The 17,089-nt window shown below is 38.9% G+C and overlaps 1 protein-coding gene across 1 annotated transcript in view; it reads left to right on the forward strand.

Moving 5' to 3' along the window:
* The window catches only part of LDLRAD4 (low density lipoprotein receptor class A domain containing 4), a 302,586-nt gene that overhangs the window by 55,454 nt on the left and 230,043 nt on the right, over positions 1 to 17,089 (forward strand). Inside the window, exon 2 of the mRNA XM_087707312.1 lies at positions 8,334 to 8,378. The gene's annotated coding sequence lies outside the window, so the exon portion shown is untranslated. The remainder of the gene's footprint in view (positions 1 to 8,333; positions 8,379 to 17,089) is intronic.

The raw sequence follows: 17,089 nt of genomic DNA on the forward strand, positions 1-17,089 counted from the left end.
ATTTTTATTGTAAAGCTTCTTTACAAAATTTTGAGAAAGTTGCCTGTGATTAGCATCATTTATTCTCCTTTTAAATGGACTTGGCATTCACAAAATTTGGGAAAACATATATTTGAATTTTCTGTGCGAAAAGATAAAGATAAAGCAGCAGGAGAGGAGAACAAATATGATACTGGGTTGATTATTTTCCTTTGATCTGAAGGAACGGCATCATTCCTGCAGTTTAATGGGAAGGAGAAATAAAAAAGTAGGACTAGTTTTGTTTAATTTGAAAGTCTGGCTTAAAAATCCAAAATTGTTTGCCTTCACACTCACTCTCCTCTTTAGTATAAACTCCCATCTAGTGTTGGTGTTTGAGTCATGGTATGTGGGTGTACTTTTAATGTGCTATCATTTATACTAACTTTTCTCTTTTTGTCTCCTTAGTTAATTGAATTGTCAAATTGTACAATGAGTCTCATCTTATAATGTATTAGGAAACAAAACAGCTACATTTTCCAGTAGAACTGAGGGAGGGGTCACCACTGGGTATTCTCAAAGCCTGATTGGTCCAAAGACTGAGGGAATTTTCTTTTAATGCTCCACCATTCCCTGTGGTTCCCAGTTTCCTCTAAGTCTTTGGTTCCCTTAGAGGAAAAATTTACTGTTGCTATTCTGCTGTTTTAATTCAGTTAATTGGCTTTCCTGAATAAATTCTAAATATTATATTGAGGCTGCAGCCCTCAGAGACCGGGTCGTCCGTCTCGTCTTAAAGATAAGGAGGTTCTTTCGGCAATCCCTCTTATCTCAGGGGCCTGGGAGCTCTGTCCAGTCCCTGGGCAAACGGGGGTGACAGGCTCCATACCGGCAGCTTCCATGGAGTGGCTGCAAGTCTCCGAGTGAGCAGGATGGTGCTAAGGCGAGCCGCGTGCTTTTAAATGAGCAATGGCTAGGTTAAGCATGCTGTGCCTTTAAACAGTGAGCTGCGGCTGCAGTTTCTTTTTCAAGCACCGTCCTTCACAGCGAACCGCAGCAACTTAAAAGGCGAGCCGCAACCCGATCCAGCAAGCAATGGCTATTAAGAGCCAGCCGCGGCTTGAAAAGGAGCTGCAGCATTCAAACAGAGAACTGCAACTCCTGAAGGCTCAAGAGGGGTGAAGAAGGGTCCAGCGGCCATTTTTTCTGCACACGTGGAGGCGGCCATTTTCAGGAGCATCGGGCCTGCATTGCGACCGCTGATCGAGGCTGGCAGGCAGCATTGACCTAATTAGCAGCCACTTCTGCTACCTCATGACTTTGACACCGACAGGCGTTCCTACTGGGCCGAATTCCTTTGGTGGCACGTGAGTGTGCGATGGCAGATCCTATGGAAGATTCTATGCAAGTCCAAGGGGATGTAAGGGAGGAGAGGATGGACAGGCCCAGAACCAGGGCTGCTGCCTCCAAACCCTCAGCTGCACAGCGTCCTTCTCGAGCCATGGTCAGGGACGAACAAAGAAGGCAACGGGCACTAGAAAAGCACATTGCCAGAGTGGAAAGGTAGGCCCAATCCATCAGGCCCAGTCCACCCAATAGTTCTGATAGATCCAGATCCCCAGTCAGGTCTGGCTCCCACCTTTCTGGTTCTCCTCCCAGGGGTTTCAGCCCTTCTTCTCCTTCTGTTTCCCCTGCTAGGCCACTCAGACAAGCTAGACATGAGATTTCACCATCCTTCCTGTTTCTCCAAGGTCAGTCAGAGAAGGCGGGGAGGACCCATTATAAGAGTCATCTTGTGATTTCTTTCCGTCTGCAAGTCTTGCTCCCCAGGCACCCCCACTGGGGCCATCAGAAGATGACTTGCATGAATTATAACTGCTTCCTGAGAGTATCAAGAATCTCATCTCCTTAGCCATTACCAAGGGCATACCCACAGGCCTCTCCCAACAGGAATGTGCCCTCCTAGCAAGAGTAGGCCTCGTATTGATCACCAGACTAGACATTCTACTTCTGCTTCTTGTAGGCAGGACAGCATCAGACCTCCGTCCCCATCGGTAGTCAGTGAAGGCTCCATTCTGGGGGAGGAGGTTCAACACGACATGGAGTTTTCAGAGGATGAGGACTCTGTTCCTCCTGATCCTCCGTCCTTTCCTGGTCTTTTCTCTCCACCTATGTTCAAGACCCTCCTACACAAGGCAAAAAAGATCACCAAAATTGGGACAGGAGACCCGACGGTGTCTCAGCGTAGGGATCTAACTTGGCCATGTTCGCCAACACGGCCGCCAACAAGGAGATTCCTGACCCTCCTTTGTTCCTAGAGGTGGTTAAGAACCAATGGGCCCACCCTTCAACTTTTCCCAACCCTGGGAGTAATGCTCGCTGCTTCTACAACATGGAGCAGGCCTTTTCCCAGGTCCAGTAGCTTCTGGCCATAGACACCCCGATTGCTGCTCTGGTTTCTTCTTCTTCCGTAGTGATAGGGGATGTGGCAGATAAATTAAAACCAGAGGATAAGCGTGCAGAACTTACGTTAAGTAAGAATTTCAACGGTTGCACATGGACGATTAAATCCACTGCAGTGGCCTCATACTTCAATCATTCCACCATTATGTGGTTCCGTCAATTGCAGGAATACATTCCTGTCCAGGACGAGCATCTCCAGCAAGATAGCACCAAAATTATTGCTGCCACTCAATTTTTTGCTGATGCCACTGTGGATTCCGTTAAATTTGCATCCCGAGCACTTGCTATCTGACTTCCAGACGGCTTCTTTGGCTGTGCAGTTGCCAAATAGACAATAAGGCGAAATGGAATGGTGGCAGCTCCATTTTCTGGCACTAATCTCTTTGGGGAATCCCTAGACCCAATCCTCATAGAGAATAAGGATAAGAAGAAGGTCCTACCCTCTAATGCAATGAAACAGGACACTCACCCAACTTCTTTCCGCAGGCCCTCCTACAGGGCACCCGAGTCTGATTATCAACACAGGTATGCCCCCTATAGGGCTGACAGACAACCTCATCGGCCTTTTTACCAGGATAGGGGTAGATACCAAGGACAGTCCAGGCGGGGGCGACTGCACCTTCCACAGTGGAAAATGACTCCAAACCGAGTCTTTCCATGGCGGCCGCCTGGAACTTTTCGCGGATCAGTGGGACCGGATAACCTCAGATGCATGGGTCAGTTCCACCGTCAGGTACGACCTCCATCTGGAGTTTCTCTCCCCTCCCCTGACTTTCTTCAGGACCTTCCCTTGGTCCCGAGACCTGGAACGTCACCAGCTGATGAATCTAGCCATTCAACATCTACTGGACATCCGGGCGATAGAACGGTTCTGAGGGCAGAACACAGGTTGGGCCATTACTCCAACCTATTCGTGGTCCCGAAGAACTTGGGGTGGTGGTGGTGGAGAGAGATCCTGGACCTGAAGTGTCTCAACACCTACCTAGTTTACAGGCGCTTCAAGATGGCCTCCTTCAGGTCCATTTTCCTGGGGATCCGGTGGGGGGATATCTGGCATCTGTAGACTTAACAGAAGCCTACCTTCACATCCCAATCCTGCCAGCCCATTGCAGATTTCTCCAGTTTTCCCACAACGGGCGACACTTTCAATACAGGGACCTTCTCTTCGGCCTAGCCTCAGCCCCACGCACATTCACCAAGGTCCTGGTGGCATTGGCGGCTCATCTGTGAGCCTCCCCAGTGAAACTCCAATGCTGCCTAAATGTTGTGCTCGTTCAGGCCCAATCTCACTCACAAACTGTCCACGACCTAAATCGCACCATCCAGACATTACAGGCCCTGGAATTTTCCATCAACTTTCCCAAGAATCACCTTCTGCCCATAATGAGAATCCTCCATCTCAGAGCAATAATAGACTCGGTTGCCGGACTGGTCCAACATTCTGCTGGCTCCATATTGGTACAGACGTTCCTGGTTTGTGGACCTTGACCAGCTGTCCATATCTCCCCCGTGGAGGATTCCTCAGGAGGAGATCACCCTGTGCCAGGGGGTCCTGATACACCCGGAGCCAAACTGGCTCTACTTGACCTCCTGACACTTGAGCGGAGCCTCCTGAGGGACACAAACTTGTCTTCACATTGGCATATGCAGGGTTCTCCAACAGGTAGCAGCCGCCCCTCCCTCGGGATGTTAATGGCCCACCCTGGGACTGAGCTTGAGTACGTCCCAGTGGTGACCCTCCCTCAGTTCTACTGGAAAAGGAATGTTGGTCCTTACCTGGGAACCACAGGGAATGGTGGAGCATTAAAAGAAAATTCCCTCAGTCTTTGGACCAATCCAGCTTTGAGAATACCCAGTGGTGACCCCTCCCTCTGTTCTACTGAAAAGACATGCTCCGGTAAGGACCAATGTTCCTTCTATAAAGAACTTGCAATATATTATCAGCAACAAGTAGCCTAGTTTTCATCTGTAGTTTAAAATTTGATCTGACCAAATGAAATATATAATAGCAACTTATATAACATTCAGTTATGAGTGATATCTCTCTGTGTGTTATATTATAAAGTAAGCACACACACACACACACACACACACACACACACACACACACACACACACACCCCTACCTGCTAATTAACTTTTATTGTGATATCTTGAAATAAAACACAAGAGCCCTACTGGATCAGAGGTGGGTTGCTAATCTTTCTACTATTAGTTCAGGGGCATGTACGCATGACGATTCCATACATACGCAGAAGTATCTGGGTGGGTGATCCGAGCCTCATGCTACTGCTACTACTGGTTCGGCTGATCCAGTAACCCACCCCTGCTACAGATCCAACTGGATTCTAAAAACATTCTAACCATATTTACTATATTTTAGTTTTCAAATCCACACCCTTCCCAGCACATGGATTTTAACAATAAGTCTCTGCTGATTTACTGTGTTTTGACCCCAAAAATAAGTGGTCGGCCTTATTTTTGGGGAGATCTTATTATTTTTGAGTGCTGGAGGTGGCGAGCGTGGTCACCTCATGGTTGCTGCTGTGTTGCAATATTTTTGGAGAGGGCTTATTTTTGGGAGAGGGCCCCTTTTTAGTGCATGAGCTCAAAAGCCCAATTTGGCTTATTATCCAGGGAGGTCTTATTTTCGGGGAAACAGCGTATATTTTGATAAAACCATGAAGTGGAGCAGCTATTTTGCAAAATGGTAAAATTAAAATTGTCTCCCTGATTACAGAATTTAATAAAACAAAACAAGAATTCTTGTGTGGTTTTGTCCTCTATAGATAAATCAAAGAGTTTATATTCATTCTATAGTTAACTCTTTAGAAATAATAATGCTCCCAAGTGCATAAAACATATTTTATCTCTTTAGTTTAAGCATTACAAGATCTCTTCTAAATCTAAAACCCTAAATCCTAACATTTGAGTAAAGGTTCATTATAAGCATAACATTATTATGAAGTTGTGGCTGTATTTCTCTGTATTTGGAACAGCAGCCCTTTTGAAAATACTTACAGCTCCCATTCTTCAAATGTGCTGAAAATCTCTTAAAACCTGGCTCGGTTTCCAGTATCTGTGAAATCCATGGCAATTTTTCTTGTTTCTGAGTATTTATGGGGTTTTGTTCAGATGGTCATGATTCTTTTATATTATGTATTTGTTCAAATAAGGTAAGCTGTCCAGAGTCTTTTCGGAATTGGGCAGTCTCAAAATCCAATAAACAAAACTGACCAACTAACCAACAAATCATAGTTTAAAGAAATGTTTTACATAATAAGACTTAGTTGCTGTTGTACAAGCATAAAATAATCTAGCTTGATTATTTTCTTACTTGACTATTTATCTACTGCTTACTCAGTAACTGCTCACTTAATTTTAATTTGTTTCTCTTCTAATTGCAGCTCAGAGCTGTGGAAGATTTATCTTAAATTATATATCCTAAAGTATCCTAAACTATGTACACCTAGTTTTTGTGCATGTGATAACTGATACACATACTAATTTGCCAAACAGTCCTATTTCTAATTATACAGAAGCAACAACTATATAGATCATTCTGTATAGAATAGTAAGAGTTGAAAGGGACCTTGGAGGTCTTCTAATTCAACACCCCGCCCAAGCAGAAAACCATATATCATTCTGGACAAGTGACTGTCCAGTATAGACAAATGGCTGTCTTAAGTATGCATTGAATGAAACAAAATTGAAAGTAATAATAGTGATTGTGAAAGTTTTCAGCTAATATTACTTCCTGTACTTGGATGATTTATAGTCCAAGAAAACACATAGTTTTGACAAGCCAAACATGTGGCTGTTATTTGAAAGAGTTTGAATTTAGCATTAGCTGAATATGCATTCAGCTCTACACTTAGGAAAGAAAACTGAAAGCAGTAACGGAGCAACCTGGCATATATAATTTAAAATGTCTGGAGAAAAACTATTTCTAATTGTATTTGCTAAATAATAAAATTAGTAAAGGTTTACTGCATAGGAAATTTCTAGGTTTGTAAGGGCTTAAAATTAATTTGGATGATTTATATTAATATGCTAGTTTAGAATGAGGAATGTAGCAATCTGAACCAGATGAGAATTGCCTATACTAGTTCATGCCTTTTAAAATGATAGACTTCTGTGAATTTTAGTTAGGAAATGGTATAAAGAATACCGTTTTTATTAGATGATTTACCTCTAAAGTTCCTGGCACATGACGATAACAGGATATGACAAATACAGCCTTGAGAATTTCCTCTAGAATTCTAGAGAGGGATTTCCAGTAAGACTTGCTCATTTTTTTCTCAAATGTCTGGCTGATCACTTGAGGGTGACATATGGTAGAAACATGCTTTGAGGGACAAGCCTCCTGTATGGCAAACAGTACCATGCAAAACAGACAGATGGTGGCTTATTCAACCTTGGAAAGTTGTTTAATCCTACGTACTGGCAAAGCCTAAGTATAGAGAGACAGAGAGAAAGCTGTACAACCTTAATGGCATCTGAAGCAAAGATGTGATAAAAATTCTCACAAATAGCTTTTTACTTTATAACAATGTTACTCTGATATAATCAAATATAATAATCCTGACTGTTTCAAAATATATATAGTAAATAGCAGCAAATACAGTCTGTTGTTCGAAATTTATTTTAAAAGTGCACATTTGAAAAGACATTAATTTGAATTGTTCAATTGCTTAGGAGAGGGATGCAATTTTAAGTCTATTCTCATTTATTTGTTTGCTAATTATACTTTCCTTTCTCCCAGTCTTTAATATTTAGTATATTTTTTCTTTGGATGGTTGATCATGTACTATCATACATAATGTATGCAACTGCATAGATGGATTTTCTCCATAACAATCTATCCCTAACTTGGTTTTTCCCCCATCTTTAATGGTACACCCACCACCATTGCAACAGAGTCTGTGCTGATGGCCATCTTCTTCTCTTTTCTTCTATCTTTTACCAGCATTATCACTTTCTTTAGAGAATGAAGTCTTTATATATAGGTAGTCCTTAACTTTCAACCACAATTGGGACCAAAATGCTAAGTGATACAATTGTTAAGTGAGTTCGCCTGCTTTTATGAGTTTGTTTTGCCATGGTTGTTAAATAAATCCAATTTCCCCCCATTGAATTTGCTTGTTGGAAGGAAGATCAGAAAGACCCTGGGACTTTGCAATCATAGTAAATACATGCTGGTGCCAAGCGTCTGAATCACAGTCACTTGACTATGGGGATGCTGTGAAAATCATAAGTTGAAGAACTGGTTGTAAGTCACTTTCTCCAGTGCCATTGCAATTCCAAATAGTCATTAAGGGAATGGCTGTAAGTTGAAGACTACCTGTAATGTGTCCAAAGTAGGATAATTTGAGCGTGGTCATTTGTACCTTGAACTAGAACTCAATGTTGATTTATACAATAATCCACTTGCTTCGCTTCTTGGTTGTCCAGGTAGTCTCAGGATTCTTCTCCAACACCAAAGTTTAAAAGCACCAATACTCTTTCTATCCTGCTTCTTCATTCCTTGTAAAATACGTAATAAAAAACTACTGTATGCAGAATAACATAAAATTTTGAAATGTATATAAAAACAGTAAAAAATATGTGTTTAATTAAAAAGTGTTTAATTTTTTCGAATTATTTTTAAATATTTAAAAAACCTGGGTACTGAAAACTATTACTTCTTTGCAATTATGACATAATTATAATAATTAAGAATAATAATTAGTGAAAAAGTCAAATAGATCTTTATTCCCTTGTTTAGAAAAATGTACTATTTTTATCCTCTGAGCAGTTGTTAATTTGTCTTGAAGGTCCATATTTCAACTGAGATCACAATAGAGGTTTATCAAGGTCTTGCTGGAGAAGAATTCTTGGAAATTTAAAACAATTTTGTCTGTTTCTCTCCACAGAATAACTGAAATTACTGGCTGAACAGGCTTTCTGAATCTATTGTGGTGAGTAACACAATTTGCATGTTTTTTATATATATTAAAAATATTTTTATTTTTATATATGTTTATATATTTTAAATATTTTTATATATTTCTATGGGAAAAAACTATCTCATAATTTTTATTTTAAGTTGCTGCATTTCTATCAATGACATTTTTCCGTCCCTCGTCAATAGTGTCTTCTTCTAAGCACTACCAAATTATACATTAGAAATGATGTGCTAAGTTTTCAAAAAAATGGTTATTTTAGTGGAAGTAATATGCAACATTTTAATATTTAAAATGAAAAATGTATAATATCCATGTGTCTTTTGATAAAATCAGAATATATACTGTACATACAATAGATTTACAGAAATGTACATTCTAACTTGCTAATTCAGCTAAATTATCTGAATGAATATAAATGAGTAAAACTATACATTACCAATAAAATATAGCAAAGGTATAATAAAAAACCCATTAATGCTATAAGCTTGGCTTTAGCTTATAATAATTAAACTGAACTAGATGACTCATGACCTTTTGGCTCATTGTTTCAAAGATATTTCCTTGCCAGATTCCTCAATGCCTTCAGCAATGATAGAGTTTCTAATGTACTTGAAAAGTTTTTTAAAATTCAGGGAGATATTCAGAGATATATCTACTATATATTCAGAGGTATATTTATTCATATAAATATTGTATTATATAGCACAGGAAATGTTTCATAACATATTATAATCTGTTTTATGATAATTTATGCCAATTTCAATTCTATGGGAGTCATTTTGGATGCATTCTGTTCGCCCATTTGATGTACCTGGGTTAAAAAAAATTGCCCTATGGTGTACCACTTTGTCCAATTAAAGATTACATTAAAAAAGTTTTAGTAGTATAGATTACTATGTAGATGACAGGTAGTATATGTTACCATTAGGTAATCAGTTTTTTTGGATATAGAAATAATTAATTGGCTGTAGTTCTACTCCAACTTTTTCCCCCAATTCTTCATTTTTTTGTGAAATCACCCTATCTGCCTAAAATGAAGACAGTATTATTTTCTTCATGCCATTAACAAAGAAACAAAAACTCTCCAACTATGAATAACATATTACAAAATGCACTGACAGTCAATGTAGTAAAGAAGTTAAGATATTGGTCTATGCCTGGGGAGACTACAAAGATCTCCCTTTGATCACAGATCTCATTAATCACTTGTTAGCCTCTTCAATATCCAGTGCATCTCACAAGACTGTAATGCCAATAAGATAACCATATTGCATGATGATATTAACATCAGACAACAATCATCCCCAGTTGGATACTAGTTAACTTTAAAAGATCCAGAAGAAGCTCAAGAAAATGCTGGGCAGATGGTGGATATGGCTCAAATCAAAGATACAGGATTAACTGCAAATGATTTGTGTATTGAAGCAGTTGGAAAGCAGCTGAAGATGCCTTCATCCTGTGATAGATTGATTTGGGCTGATTTTGATTATATCTATATTTACTGCACGGCTATAGCTATATATTTTTACTTATATTAGACTGCCATAATAATAACAAAACATTGAAATGTTGTGAGATCATTCATGACAGTGATTTCAGTAATTCAGTAATAAGTAAGTTTGGTAATATTTTGTTCTTCAGGTGACCATGGAAAATATGTAATCAAAACTGAGTAGCATTTATGGCTACTGGCTTGTTTGGTGAATATGATTCACTTTATTTAAACTTGATTTATTTTGCGGGCTACTACAGGTTAACTTATATCATGAGTGTTTGTGTGTGCATGTACGCTCATACATTGGAATGATTGGCTGCTTTGTTATTCACATTTGCAAAGTGATCTACTTAGGTTTTCACAATACCTAATCAAGATCAAAGGCAACACTATTCCAATAAGGTTTTCAATTATAGTTGCCCATAGTTGCCCATAGGCAACTATTGTCAACTAATGTCAACTATTTTTAATTTGTCTGTGGCAAAAGGCAACAATACAAAACTCAACACATTTCATTTCCAGTTATAGTCTTATATAAAACTAAATTAAAGTTCCATTAAAAGATGGCATTGCAACAACTTCCTATTTGCTTTGCCCATTTTTTCTTCTCTGAAGAGTTTTGGGACAAAATTAGGGCCTTCCACATTGCTGCAAACAGAAGAGGAACAATATTAAAAAAAGAAACAAAACCAGCAACTCTGAAAAGTAGTGGAGCTCTGTCTCCCCGGAACATTTCAAGGAACAGGCGTCATCTTCAGACGCAGACCTGGCAACTCTGTTATATTTCAAATTGCTTTTCAAGGACACAAATATAACAGAAACGGAAAATTATTTCTGGCTTACACTATACAGTCTACAGACTAAGTTGCCTCTTTCTCATTGTAGGCTATAAAAAAGATTTCCATCAAATTGATTTGCTGCACACTTTGGTGGCCACAAACTTCTCTTAAACACTTGATTCCAAAAGACATATATTTCCACGTCCACAGTCTACTAGATGAAATGTTTGACACATACAGCACTTAGGATACAAGCCCGCTGTTTGTAGAAATAGATTGTCTGCCTCAAAATAGAGAAAAGGTTTCATTGCTTCTAGGAAAAATGAACATAACTGTGATTCTTGGACATTCTGATGAATGTACCAAACATAAACCTTTTCTTCCCTTCTATGACGGGGAATTGATCAAATGAACATAAATCAAAGCTGGCAAATTGATTTGCAAATGTGTATACAGTTAATGTTCACACAGGCATAGTACATAATGCAGGGGAATATTTTAATTCTTCTATAGCCTTTGTAAAAGATTGTCATACAATACCTTTTTGTCTTATATTTGATATCTAATGTTCTATGATGTATTATAGCGATTACTCTCTTGACCAGTTATCAAAAAGTAGGTCAAAAGAGTTGATTGAGCTTTCATCAATTAAACTAAGCTTCCCTGATATCTGGGAATTTCTTCCTCACTTTGGAATCTGATATGAACTGCATTGCCTATTTATTTATTCCTTTTTTAAATTCACCTTGGTCTGCTTGCTTTATGAGTAGAGCAAGTATTTTATTGACGTCATGTTTCCAGTTCTTGAAGAAGCGTACAAGTGCAGAAATTTTAACTATGAGAGCAGCTAATGTTCTATAGCTGAATACATACCATATCTGATATTAGACATATAGTTAAAAAAATCGAAGAAGGAAAGAAGCTGAAGACTAAAATAATGCAATTCAGATTGTGTGCCATATTGTTGATTAGGAACAATGAATGACACATTGCTACTCTAGTACTTCCATACTTAATTTCAATATTAAGTCTTGATAGTTTAGGGAAATAAATGCTTGGAACAAAGCCCACAAATATTTTCTGGCATGTTAATGCTGTTATTGGCTGGAATTCTAAGCAATATTCTAATCAGGAAAAGGAAGTAATTTCTATCACTTCAGATTTTAACCTTTCTCACAGGATTCTGTTCCCAGATTTCTCAAATCTATAAATAAAGCTGTATGTTTTCAGGTGCAAGGGGAACAGGGGCTCCATTACATGGTAATGAAAACTATTCTGACTGTGGAAAAAAAATCAGGCCCCCCAAAACTGTAATTGAAAATTATTTGGGAGAGGGCAATCCAATCGTGTGTGCCATCCAATTGTATTATACACAGCATTGGTTAAACTAAGGACTCCAGTAACTGGAAGTCTAGAAATGAAACAAACAAAATGTTAAAAAGTTATGATATTTATGTAGTTACTTACCAAGCAAATCAAATATATATTAAAGTAACCAAAATATCTTCACAATCCCCAAGGCATGTCACAACTTTTGAGCACCCCTAATGTTTGGAAATTGAAAGTTGAAATATTTAACATGCCCCAAATTGGGTAGTATATGCTGAAAAGTATTAAGGAAGAGGAGGAATGGACCCAAGCTAAAACTGCTTTTGGCAGGGCTCAAACATTGAGTTAAACCACATTGTGATGTCTTTGATTTTGACTTGACATCATATTTAAATCCAATCTTTCTGGATGAAAATCATGCTTTATGTGTGAATCCAAGTTTTGGAATTTATTTAAAAATACAGTTAATGCAGTAATAGCGTAGTGTGATTTTGTTGATAACAGTTTGCTGGGAAAATAATCACCTCTTGCCTAACTAGTAGTATTAAGAGATACTTTTTCTTTTAGAGTTTTCTTTAATTACCAATGTCCAAAAAACTTTTGTTAAAAATTTCTATATACGGTTGCCCTGATGAAGTAGCCTACAAGGAAAAGAGACACCCCCCACCCCCCCAAAAAATGAAGGAAATTTTAGAAGAATTCAAACTGTCGTTTCTGAAAAAGATAGCTTAACCCTTTTTCTTATTACTTCTTTTTAAAATTGGTATTTAATGGAGATTATATTCTGCTTTGGTATTTTCCTCCAATATTAAGAAAAACAGGAAAATGATGGTTTTAAAAAGAAATTATAAATAATATCTGCATCTTTTCCACTTAATCCTATTCTGACTAAGGTAGAAAAACACAATAATCGTGGGTGGTCAAGAAAAATTACGTCATTCCCATCTTGATTACACTGTTTTTATCAGCTTGGAAACATATTTTTTTAATTAAAACAAATGTAGATTTATTTCCCATAACATAGAAATCGCTATGCACCAAGAGTACAAGTAATGATACAAGGCTGGAAGGAAGACAATTTCATAGATTAGAGTTTCTTGAAGTGTGGTCCTAGGACCTCCTGGGACACCTCAAAATCAGAATTATTTGGCAGATAGTGAAGATAATAACAAAAATTTAAAACAATACTCTCACTGTTTTTTCATTTGTTAAAAATAAAGTTGTTTTTCAAGAAATATATTTATGTATATCTAATGGGTTTTAATGTGGTTTTTACATGATTCATTTAATAATAAATATTCAATGAATCCATCAGTTTTAATGTTTTATATGGCAAATATTGATAAATATAATCCATACACACTCTTTTGGTGTCTTCCATAATTTTTTTTTAAAAAAGGAAGAGGTTCTGAGAGCAAAACTTTAAGAAACATTGACATTTGAAACAGTGTTTTAAGGGAGTTTTTAGTGGTAGGAACCTTCGTATTTCACTATGAATGGATGCAACAATTGCATCAACATTTACAAGCACTATTTAATAATAATGATTACGTTATAACTTTAAACCAAACCATACTGTATAAACTTATATTTTAACGTTATGAAATATATCTTTAAGTTTTGTGGTGTAAAAAGCTCCATTGTTTGGGGTAAAAAGTAACTTTCTGCTGGAGTGAGCAAGGATGCCATACATGGAGGTTCCTTTTCCAATGGCTTCTAACTGCTTTAGAAAGGGGTTAAGAGGCTCTTTCCCTTGCATTTGGCATCACGGAGATATTTCTTTTTAATGACAAACCTCCTTCAGTTTTGTGTTTCAAGTCAGTGTTGACTCCTGGCAACAGCTTGGAAATTTGCTCTTGCAAATGTCTTGACAAGATTTTTCAGAAGTCTTTTGCCATTGCCTTCTTCCTAGGGCTGAGAGAGAGTAGCTGGTTGGCCCAAAGTCATTCAGCTGGCATTGGGCCTAAGGCAGGACTAGAACTCACAGTCTTCTAGCCTGATGCCTTAATCACTACACCTGGCTGGTTTGATTCAATTATAGATGTTTAATAATTACAAATGTGCTTATTTTAAAATAACAACAGTCTCATCTGGACACATTCTGTAATTTAAAGAACAGTTGAGTCAAATCAGGTTATGCAAGAGATTATTAATCCCGTAATATTTTTTTCGTTTTAAAAACATACATTCAGGAATTAACTTGGCCTTTTTCACATATTTTTTAAGAATATATATATTATCCCGTCTTGCTTCTTAAATCTGAAATACATGAAATAAAGGAACATTCTAAAAGCCTGGGCATTTTGTACTTTCAGGCAGCTCCTTCTAGAGTCTAGTCTGTTGCACTTAGTTTTCTTAGCAAATCCCATCTTTATTACAGACTTGATTCTGCAGCTGCCTTGCCTATAATTCTTTTGAAGTTCAAATAGCTTCCAACATAGAGTGGACTGCAGACTTTGCCTCTCTGTGTTTTGGTTATGTAACAGATTAGATCATCAGGAGAACTGTGAGATGATCTCAACTGAGTGGAAATGAGAAACTTGAGCAGGAAAGAGAGAATTTTTTAGCTGTATGTAAAAAGTAGCTGCTGCTTCCTTAGCAGGTGTCTTGAAATATTAACAAAGTACATAAAATCATACTACATTTTGTTTTCCCTTCCAACTGGCAAATAATAGATGGAGGATCAGTCAAAACAGGAGAAGAAACTACTGTAGTCACATTTTCTAGAATGTCTTCGATTAGCACTTTATTTTTCTATGTACCTTTGATTCTTCATTCCTCATGCAACTTGGATGTGTAGTACAAAGTGTATAGTGTAGTGTAGTGTAATATAGTGTAGTGTTAATATTGTATAGTATTAATATTAGTATAGTGCAGTGGTTCTCAATCTTCCTAATGCCTCGACCCTTTAATACAGTTCCTCATGTTGTGGTGACCCCCAACCATAAAATTATTTTTGTTGCTACTATGTAACACCGGGACCCACAAAACATGGGTGGGTGTGACCAACTCAACATCACTTCCACCCAGTCACATGACATCCCCCTCCCCAGACATGCCTACCAAGGTTTCATGGCTCAGTGTTTTCTGTGAGAATAGGGTCTCTCTCTCTTCTCTCCCCCTCATTTCTGTTTTTCTCTATTTTTCCTCTCCCTTTCTCTTCTTCCTTCCTTTCTTTCTTTACTTCTCTTTCCCTCTTTCTTTTTCTTTCTTTCTCATTGAATACGATAGCAAATCCAAAATAAAGTTATTAATTGTGGGAAATTGCTTCTCTGCAATCTTTCTCTCTAAGTTGATAGAAGCTGGCAAGATTGTACTAACAGCAATAGGATATATATTTTGATTTCTTTTGAGTTTGACAATATAATATAAAGTTATCCAAAATTATAAATAATCTTATTTTCAGATGCATTATTTTTGCCATTTCTGTTATTTTCTTTATAAAAAATCAGACTTGCTTCCAATTTGTGCCTTCTGGCAAACTGCAGTTTTCTTGGCAAGAGATCTAGCTTGCCATTGCTTTCGTCATAGGTCGGAGAAAGTTTCTTTCTTTCTTTCTTTCTTTCTTTCTTTCTTTCTTTCTTTCTTTCTTTCTTTCTTTCTTTCTTTCTCCCTCTCTCTCATTGTCTCCCTTCAGCTCTCTTTCATTACTTTCTCCCTCTCCCCCTTCTCCCTCTAATTTGTTTCCCTCTATTTTCCCTCCCTCTCATTCTCTCCTTCCAGCTCTCTTTCATTTCTCTCTCTCTCTCTTATCTCTCTCTCTTTCTCCCCTTTTCTCTTTCATCTCTTTCTTGCGCGTGCAAGCAAAATACCCTCCTGGGCCAGGATCACGGTGGCCCCTTCTACCCTACCCTACTCAGGTAGGTCCCCTTCATTTTGATTCAGGAAAGAGCCGGAGCAGCCATCTCTGCATGCAGAGAGGGAAGAGTTCCAGAGCCCCGCGCAAGGAGAGCCCTGTGCAGCGCAGGAGAACTGGAGCTCTTCCCTCCCTTCACCCAATCAGCTGCTGCTGCTGCTCCCCGTTCTCCACCTTCCTGAGCCAACATGAAGGGGACTGTGGCTCGCACTGACCTGAGTCTGGCACTGAGGAGTCTCCTGTGCTGCGTATCCAGTTACTCACCTCATTGCGCAGTGGCAACAGCGGGAGGAGAGTCGTCCTCTCTCCTTGATCCTGGCCCAGGAGGGTATTTTGCTTGCCCGCACGTGCGCAAGAGATGAGCACAAGAAAAGGACTGGAGCTCTTCCCGACACTGAGTTTCTGTGAAGGACGCGGAATCGCAAAAGCAGGCAAGAGGCTTGTTCCTTCTCAGGGCGGAGAGCAGATTGTGTGATTGGGTCAGCAGGGAGCCGCAGGAGAGGGGCCAAAGCCTATTAAGACTGTTACCCATGCTAAGTCTTAATAAGGAATCTCAGTGTACGCACATCCCACGTTCCTTTATTTTTCCCGCCTTGTTTTACGTCTCAGAAATGGTACCTCTTGGCTTCCGTAGCTCTGCCCATCAACCTCCATCACTCAGAGTGAGCTGCTTTCCCAGCGTCCTCTGTGCTGCGCACGTCTCTCTTTTCCCCCTCCTCACCTCCATTCCAGCTCTTAACTTCCCACCCACACCTCTCCTTCCGCCGCGCAGGGAACCCGACCCGCTCCTTCTCTTCGGGCCGGCTTCTCGCCAGCCTCTCCATGGGAGGCTCCTCGGTGACCCCTGTGAAAAGGTCATTCGACCCTAAAAGGGGTTGCGACCCACAGGTTGAGAGTCGCAGGTATAGTGTGTATAAGTGTATAGTATAAAACAAGCGTTCTCGGAAAGCTTTACTGTAAGATTTTACTTGTCCATTTTGTAAAAAATGTGGCTAATTTTCTTATTGAGGAAAAATTGCTAGTCTCATATGTACACAAACCTATCAAGAATGTTTAAGCTACTGAATATCTCAGTAGATGGCATCACCTACCTGACCCTGTTTGAAGTGGATCTGGGCTCAAGTCTCAGTATTTGGATGAGAGACCACAAAGGAATACTAGACTATAGGTTAGAGCAGAAAATCAGAAACATTATGGAAGAAGGCAGTGGTAATTCACTTCCAAAAGATTTAAAAGAAAACTTCATATACGTGTTGATGAAATC

The sequence above is a fragment of the Thamnophis sirtalis genome, unplaced genomic scaffold (genome assembly GCF_051295495.1).
Source record: "Thamnophis sirtalis isolate CommonGarterSnake01/CBP01778 unplaced genomic scaffold, rThaSir2_p1.2 scaffold_2, whole genome shotgun sequence".
NCBI lineage: Eukaryota > Metazoa > Chordata > Lepidosauria > Squamata > Natricidae > Thamnophis > Thamnophis sirtalis.